Genomic DNA, 8,216 nt, shown 5'->3' on the forward strand with positions numbered 1-8,216 from the left:
GAAGGAGTGCAGTGAAGGTATCTGTTGTTTTGTAATCAGCTACCTGTGATCTACCTTCTAAGGAGAATTGGAGTGGAGGAGTTAAAAGGTTTAATCTCACTGTGAGGCTTTGATCTGCTAAACAGACATTTTAGAGCTGAATCTGAAAAGACTCAGGGTTTCAGTCTGCTTTTCTTAGTTCCTCCTTGTTCTGTTGTCTAGCAAAACCTGCACATGCTAGCCTTGTGATGGATTTGACTGAAAAGCCTTTCTTTCACCAAAGATTTCCAATGTATTATCTTGGATGGAAACCTGCTATATAAAACATCATTATATAACAGAGCTTGACATCTTCAGCCCTCCAAGATCTCTTTCTTAATATGATTATGTACTGACAGAACAAGAAAGATGGCAGATAAAAGAAGGAATTAACCGTAATATTTTAGTTAGCCTATTTATTTCCCCCTTTGGCTGCACTAGATTCAAGTGTTTCGCAGTGTACATTCATCAATAGAATATCATTTCTAAGAAAATAAAAAATAGTCCTATGTGTTACAATCCCTTTCAACTTGCATTTTTTTCTTCCTCCAAAAATTGAGCTTTTTTTTTTTAAGGGAAAACACATATATTCACAAATAAGCTAGGAATACTCAACATATATCCATGCTACATTTAAGCTTGAAAGATTTGAAATCCCATGTTTTTTTAATAGGATTATCACATGCTGGTGACACTATACTGCCTCTGGAGGAGAAGTGGTAATTAGAAGGTTATCTGGCTTGCTAAATGTGCTGACCCTTAAATAGTAAGAGTGTGTTTAAATAGATGTAGAGAAATAACAAATGTATTAGCTGCTATTCGAAGGCTCCAAATCACTGCCCTCTATCAACATTAATGCCCAGGAAAGACTGAACCAGAAGGATTTCTTGATATTGAAAATGACTTCATAGCCTAGATAGCTTAGTCATCAAGATGCAAGGCTGACAGTTTTCTAAAGAGCAAAAGAGAGGCTCACAAGACTTTTGTTTCATGGAGGTAAACCTTGCTCCCATGAGAACAGGGCTCATGTAGGGCAGTCGGGTGATACATAATAAAAATAGGACAACTTTAGCTTCTGCAGACGGAGGAGAATGTACCTCAAATCTACCAGTTCCAAAACATGGCAGGCTACTGAGTGGGAAATGTATCAGGGGAAAGAAGCAATAGAACAATACAAAGACTGAGCCCAGTTGTTAAGGCTGTTAAATTTGTAAGTTCTGCGTAATACCCTTAAGGAACGTGCCTTCAGTATTGAAAGTGGGACACCCTACAATAAGGTGTATGTCATTTTGAGCACGTATTTCAGTGGCCAAATGCCTACCACAACAGGCGTAACTAGCTGGCTGCGTAATACATAGCTTTCCTTTCCTTGGTGGACAATCTAATTGCTAGGTTTAGACTTCCTCTGACTGCTGCAGTGCTGTCCCTGCCTCTCTGCTCTCCCAAACCGTAACCAACCCATGTCATTACCTGCTTAGTAACAGATCCCTTTGTACTTGCTGCCCTTCCAGAGCTTAACTTGGGCCCATATTATTCACTCCCATTTTCACATCTCTCCTCCCCTGCCAAGTGCTCAGAATAATATTATTCTTATAATTAAGGTATCTGCCCAAACACCCAAATTTTGTTAACAGCAGTGCCAAATTCTCAGATCCTATTTGTATTTCAGCATTTTCTTGTTCTTGTTTAGCACAGTTGCAAAGTCTCTTAATGAAAGTGGTTAAAAAAGGGGGGAGGGGAAGTTAAAAAGAATTAAGAAAGGATCATTATTAGATTTATACCTAAAGAGAAGCTAGGGAAGGAGGAGGAGCAGAGAAAGAGTTTGAAGTGTCAGAAGATTATTTCAATGAATGAATAAGGACAATAAGAAGCTGCTCCTAAAATAGTACAGAAGCATCTCAAAACCTTTCATCGTCTTTTTTGAGCTGCAAGGAATGGTACAGATCAGAGAATACAGACTGAGACAATCCTACAGCATAAGCACAAAAGCAAGAATATGAACTAAGAAAAAAACCCAGAGGTAGAAATTTTGGATCTGTTATCATTTTACTAGCTAAATTTTATAGCCTGTTTATATTTATTTACCAAGGACAGACAATAACTGCAGAAAAAAGGATTACTACTCCCCAGACTATTTCATGTTCCTGCTGCCATTCTAACCTCTCTTCCTAATCAAATATACATACATAATTGTCTCAGTATCCCAACAAGAACCCATATATTGTGACTTAAATTATTTGAAGAGGGTAACTTTTTTTCCTCAATTAAAACAAACTTCAATTCCATCAAATGCAACACCAAAATTATGGGCTTTGGGGCAAGAGAAGAAATAAGACGATCAGAGGGAAAGAAAAATCTATTGATTGAAATTCCTCAGCAATAGCTCAGACCTTCCTACAGAAAGTCATTATGGTAGGAAATCACTGTAGAAATCATTCAGCTTGCACAGTGTGGGGAAAGTCACGCGGCACACCACAAGCTGTCAGAGAGACAGCAAGGGACAGGACGCAATCACCTTCCTCTCCTGAAACTTCCAGTGGAGATTGAAAGGAATCAGAGGGTTAAGCCACAAAACTTTGCTGATACTTGCCATGGGTAAAACATCTCTCAAAGCACTTTTCTCACAATGGTTTACTGACAGGAAGAAAGACGAGAAAGGTATGGAGAAATTAAGCAATTGTTCTGGGGTGGTCCCAAAACATTTAGCTCTACCATCATTCAAGAAGACCTCATTACCAGCATGCTTTTTTTTTTTTTTTCCCCTGGCTATTGAATATTGTGGTAATTGAATTTTAAAACAAACAAACCATACTATGAAAAACGGTGTATGAAATGCAAGTCCAACTCAGTATGCCTCCAAGGCACCTCAGTGTGCCATATGAATATACCAGCTCAGGTCAGAAAGCTTTTTTCTGTACTAACCTCTACTGTACGATGGGGGCGCATACTTCATAATTCCAGTTGGAGGAGAGGAACTTGAAGCAAACATTGTAGAAAAAATATCTTAAACGTATGAGTTAGCTACATATTATAGAGCCAATAAAAGAGCCATCCGTTGACAGAGAACTGTGATGTCAACCATTTGAGTAACCTTCTGAAACACTGGGGCTTGCATTTGTCTGTAAGAAACAAAGCAAGTAAAAGTTAGTGCCATCAAAAAGTTGCCCAAATTCAACGTCATGTCATGCAAAATAGTAGCAGAGTAATATGATGTCATGTATATCATCTCCCACCATTACACACTGCATTACAAAGAAGGGCTTGTATTTTAAAGATCAAGAAAAAACAGGAATTTTCACTGAGAATCAGTAGGCCATAACATCTTTGTAAAAAGTCTTAAATCCATCTGAATATGGGAAGTTAAAATATGACTTATGTTGTTCCCTCTACAGTTTCGCCACAACAGAACCAGTTGCACTGGGCAACAAATATTTAACATGCTGCTTTATCAGAGGCTTGTCATGGGAAATAACTCAAAGTAATTTATTTAATAAGATTGCCATGATAGCCAATAACATTTCAACAGAAAGGTTGCTCTTTGGACTAATTAAAACTAAAGCTTTTGAGACCTTTGCGTTCTTTTTTTCCCCTCTGATGTGCCTTCAAAGTATGAGAGACGAACAGTATTTCTGAGGTTGTTTACTAAAGGTAATTTGATAGAGTTTTGAGCTCTACTAATGAGCTCATGTGTCTTGCATATTAAATAATATGACAGAAATAACTCTGGGAATTCACAGCCCTTGGTTATTGGACCATATAAAGGATCAGATCTTGTAAAGGTTGTGACACTCCATCTATCCATTGTGACTTTGCAACTATATATTTTTACTATTGGTTCCTAAATCCATGTCTGACCACAGTGGACATGGCAGAAAGGTTTACTTTTAAATATTCACAATGTGTTCCATTTTGATTCTATTTGTATTTTTGCTTTAAAAAAAAAAAAAGTATCAGTTAGTTACAACAGATTTACAGAGAAAAAAATAATCTGGAACGATTTAAGCAATATCATCTATATAATAGACACTATTCAAAAATGCTCTTATGGTAGGTTTCCCTGACTTGAGTGAACAAAACATTCTGATCTTGCCTGATCCCACTTGCTCCAAATACTCCACCCCTCATACAGAAAAGTTCAAAAAATAAAGTTATAGGTTTGATTAATTTGCTTCGTTCTGTGATTCTATTACCTCATAGATAAGGATGTACTAGAATACATGCACAGGACTGAAAAGGATGAAGTCTTAAGCAAGATCCCCAAAAAAATAAGATACAAATGGAAAGGGTTATTTCAGATTCAGTGATGGCATAAACACGTTATAGCAACACGTTTTTCTTACTCCAGCTAAGGCAATTTTTTCCTCACATAACAGTGTGAGGGAAGAAGAGAAGGAAGTGAATATAATTATTCAACTTTGTAAAATAGGTGTAATGTTCATTCTTAAATAATGAGAAAGTCCTAAACTCTTGCTTAGAATCACGTTAACATTTTTTATCTATGGTCATCTACTTGAATATTTGCTGCCACAGAAACAAAAAAAGTATTTCCTCCAAGTTGTCTTCTCTGATTGCTGAAAAAGGAAAGTAACTTATAACATGTAAATAGTACAAAGTTTACATCAGTTATTATACTTATTTTCTAATCCATGTACACAATTATTTTCTTCACCTAGATAACATTTTAGTGGGCTGTCCTTTTTCTAAGATGTATCCTTTTTTTTAAAAAAAAAGCTAAAAAGAAAGCAAAGGTGGTTAATGCCTCAAACAAATACGCAACTACTTGAACTGAGAAGTTAAGAATTTCAAAACTGAAGTTTTTTTTTTTTCATAGAGAAATGGATAGCTAAATGTAGGTCATGATACAAGGTTTTTCTTGCTTTTCATGTAAAATGAAGTGGAATAAAATGGAAATAAAGTCTGTTATTTTCAAAACAACACATCTCCCATTTGCTCTTTCCCCAAGATATAAATTTGAACACAAAGTTTAAGTGGTACTATCCCTCTTCAATGTGAAGAAAGTATATATATAACTTTTTTTTCTTCTTTAAGCACCTGAAGTTCCTAAGAAGTATTTTTCCTAATCAAACATATAAAATTACTGACAGGTTTTCCAGAAGTTTCCTACCACCTACTTTCCCCAACTTTTTGTGTTCACCTCCCATATCCTTTTTCAAACACAAGAAAGGAAAGGAAGAGCAAGAGCAGATGTCAAAATATGGGGCAAAAAAAGTTTCTTTAAGTCCATTTCTGACTTATGAAGCAGAAAAATGTTGACCTGCTCTATTATTTCTATATGCTTCTCCCTAATGAATTCCTTTTGCTAATACGTGATATATCCATTTCTAACACTCACCACATTATCTATTACAGAGACACTTGAATTTTTATTTCAGTTTTCAAATTTATTACACAGACCAGCTGACTGTCTCATTTCTCCAAAAGTATCTTTCCACCCCACTTGATCCATTTCAAGTCACTGGTGTTCAAGAAAATAATCAAAAAAGGGGTTTGTGAAAGCAACAGGAAAACAATTTTCCCAAGATTGTCTATCCTATCTCCTTTTTTTTTTTTTTTCCTCAAGAACTCTACTTTGGCAGAGGCTACAAAATGCTTCTGTGGGTTTGCTGAAAGAGCAACACACTGGAAGACAATTAGTTACCACAAACTCTAGGTCTAAACATGCAACTCTCAAGTCAAGATTGCTTCAGATTCAGCTGTATTCTGCTACCACAATGTATTGGGTACTGTGTATTTTCTTACACAATACCTTAAAATACCATTCCTTACACCTGTCTTTAGAGTTCATCAGCTGCATAGGAAGATTTTAATAGTGTTGGACACTTGATTAAGTACCCACCTTTTAAGAATCACATATCTGTACAGCTCATTACCTTAAAGTCACTATGAACTCATGCCAGTCAAAAGGAGTAAATATTTAATAACAAAATCTAAAATTGACAGTGCAGCTATAAAGGCATGTAGGGGTATGCATGAGAAATGAGGAAACAAAGTCTCACACAGTCTACTTATTCCAAGGCTGACAGCAAAAATAGCATTTCTCTTCCTCTCTACATGCTGCAGACACTCAACCCATATGCTCAGGAATGCATTGCTTATGCATTACGCTTCTCGCAAGGCAACATGTGTTTGAGAATCTGCAGTATGTTTTCTCCACAAAACCTAACTTTGTTATGCTTGTGGAAAGGCTTATTCAAATTTGTTGTCTGTTGTTTGTTTTTACCTGCCCTCTAACTCCATTAGAAGATAGCTTCAATAATATTCAGTGAGAGCTACAGAGTGCAACAGCTTGTAAGGAAGATTAGGGACTGCTGAGCAGAAAGTTTAACACGACTCATTAACAACAGCACACAGCACACTTGTAAAGCCCTCATGAAAATCTTAATTCATGCTCACTCCTGCCATATGTGATTGCATTCCACTTTGCATGCTGAATCTTAGTTTTTTACATAAAATGTTGCATATTTTGTTGCATATTTTGTTGCATATTCATCACACATGGTGCAACTGCACAGGTGGGACTGATGTGCTCAGCTCACTGCGGTCACTCCACAGTAACAACTGTCACGGTATCCTTTACAGGCTGAAGCATGGTTAAAGAAATGGTGATGGACTGACTTTTTTTTTTTGTAATTAATGTATCCCAAAGTGTTTTCTGAAGCCTATTTTTAGCTTGTCTCAAAACTGTAACATGCTTCAAGAGGGAATTAGTAGATTTTTTTTTCCTTTTTGCCTTGTCAGTCACAGAAAATGCTCTATTATGAAAATTATACGAAGGAAGAAGGCACCACAACTGAACAAAAATCTTACACTGGGGAAAATTCATAAATACTTATGCTTGATTCCTTAAAAGCACATCCAGTACTATCAAGGCAATGAAGAAAAAGCGACACCTTTACTAGAGGCTCGACTCTCATTCTGTCAAAATGCACACAGCAGGCAGGTTACTAATATGCTTTCTGGAATCAAATATTTACTGAATGGAAATTTTCCATAGGAAAAAATATAACTTGTGATTAGTTATGATTCTGAAAAGTTCAGAAGTAATTTGTAGCTGGGACTTCAAATGCCTTGGATTTTACACACTTCGTTTGCATGAGTTACTCTGGGAGCACAAAGCAGAATGTGGTTTGCAAATACCAGAATTTTAGAAATTCACAACTTGAACTGCCCCAACCTATCCTCTAACAAGTGCTTAGCTGTTTGTCATATCTGAGCAATATAGAGAAAAAAAAGGGTATTTCAACAAAAAAATAGAAAAAACCTCCACATTGTCCTATCACAAATCCCACATTCCTCTGTAGATGGACAAATGCTCTCTATTTGAAGAACCATCTGTTCATCCCTCCTGCATCATCCCCCTCCTTTTAAAACCAAACCAAAAGCCACCATTCCCACCTCCACCAACCCCCCCTCCAACCCTTCCTAAAAAGCACCCTCAAAGAAATACTCCCCCACAAAAATAACAAAACCAACTCTCCCACGCCCAAAAAAACCCTAACCCATCCAAAAAACCTCCAACCTCCTCAGAAAATAACCAAAAAGACACAAAAACACCCCCCAAAAAAATACATGACAGCTGCCTCCCCTCTCCTCCCCCCCCCCCCCATCTCTGAGGCTACCTCTATACAATTAGCATGAAACAGGAGTAGCAGAAAATGCACCCTTTATTGCCCGACTGACAGTGTGAGCAATATGCATTCATAAAGGACCAAAACCAGTTCCTGGGTGACATTCAATTGGCTCCATTAAAAGTTCCAGACCTGGTGCAAGCAGGCACATGGCCCAGCTCTATGTGGCAGCTAGCTACAAATCCTGTTTCGGAATTCTTCGTTGCCCCAAGCATTACTATCTCTTGGGTTTCCACCAAAAAGTCTAGCTTCTACAATTTCTTTCTTTTGTACTAGGAGCGAGCAACTCATGTTTCTCCTTGAATGCCTCTGAAGGTCATTCATCAAAAAGGGAAATAAATTAAGGAAGCTTGACTTTTTCTGAAGTTTAAATTCAGCCTTGGTAAAGTCCTGCTTCCTTCTGCCACACATCTTGAACACAGTCTAAAGAAATTCTGTTCATAGTGTAAGAGGGGAAAAATGAGGAGTTATTTTCTGCATACACCGGGAAAGCTAGCCTGTCCATTCCTATAGTATCGAGGGTGCATCATGTATGCCATTTCTCATTTT

Source organism: Anser brachyrhynchus (genome assembly GCF_964034855.1).
Source record: "Anser brachyrhynchus genome assembly, chromosome: 1".
NCBI lineage: Eukaryota > Metazoa > Chordata > Aves > Anseriformes > Anatidae > Anser > Anser brachyrhynchus.